The sequence below is a fragment of the Aplysia californica genome, unplaced genomic scaffold (genome assembly GCF_000002075.1).
Source record: "Aplysia californica isolate F4 #8 unplaced genomic scaffold, AplCal3.0 scaffold00095, whole genome shotgun sequence".
Lineage (NCBI taxonomy): Eukaryota > Metazoa > Mollusca > Gastropoda > Aplysiida > Aplysiidae > Aplysia > Aplysia californica.
Window position 1 is genome coordinate 1,226,745 of NW_004797365.1, and position 1,362 is coordinate 1,228,106.

Below are 1,362 nucleotides of genomic sequence, written 5' to 3' on the forward strand. Positions count from 1 at the left end.
AAGAGAGAGAGAGAGAGAGAGAACGTGTGTGTTTGAACACCCTGACAATATAAAATTTCACTTCAGAGTCTAACAAATAATATAATAAGCATCTACTTCGCACAATGTCACACCACTTCCCACGATATTACACTAAAAATTTCAAAGAAAAGGAAATCGAACAAATAAAAAACTGAGTTCCTATTTCTGACCAACAACCGAAGTAAAACTAACAGCAAAGATTAGATCGTGACAGACACCAGGACACTGTCGGAGCAGTTGTTGGTTGTTTTGTTTTTTTCAGTGTAAAGAATCCGTAAGCTAACAGGTAAACAATAGTTAGTAGACAGTAAACATACCATTTTTTGCCGTCAGTGTAGGTTAGCAGCTAGAACTTAAGGAGATAAGAAGCCAGGTACAGCAAAGAAACATTGGTCTAGCCCTACTTTGAATTTAGTATTTCTGTAAACACTACTTCTATAACATGTACATGTATTTCAAAGAATTGTAACAAGATAAATAGACCATCCTGGAAATAATCTTGTATAATAATAATGAGGATAAATAATGATATCAATATTGATGATAATAAAAAATAGTGATAATAATAAACAATAATAGTAATAACAGTAATTTAGACAATTAAAACAGAAAACACTGATGGTGATGATGATGATGATGATGATGATGATGATGATGATGATGATGATGATGATAATGCTGCTGCTGCTGAGACAGACAGACAGACAGCAGAGCTCCCACAAGATTAAGTGTTAAGCTTACTAGTAACGAGATAGAAAGAAGAATAGTTACGAGTAGACTATGTGTACTGCTTTGAGCCTTTTTGTGACGAGCAATTCTTCCACGTAAACACAATACTCCGGTCTTTGCATTCCCTTCCCCCCAAAAAAACATCGAGAGCAGAACATTATTGACCACAGGCAGTAACTTACTGTTAGCCCTGTACCAACAACCCAAGTACTAATTGCTTCAAGTTAACTTTCTGATGAATGCCTATTTTGACCGGACTTAATAACACCCGGATCTTTTTTTGTGTGTTGATTCTGAGAGATGTGGCCTTAAAAAGTCAAGGCCGTTTTGAACTGTTGGAGGCAATAAAACCGGGGAAGCGTCATTTTCTGGGATAGCCTACAATGTATAACGATAACGAAAGAGGGTATTTAATCCTGCAGGGTAAAGTAGGCTACAAGGAAGCAAAAAGGAGAGAAGGCCTAAGAACAAATGGGAGATAAATAGGTAATTTAATAGTGGACAGGCCAGACATGAATATGATAATAATGATAATAATAATAATGTGTGTGTGTGTGTGTGTGTGTGTGTGTGTGTGTGTGTGTGAGAGAGAGAGAGAGAGAGAGAGAGAGA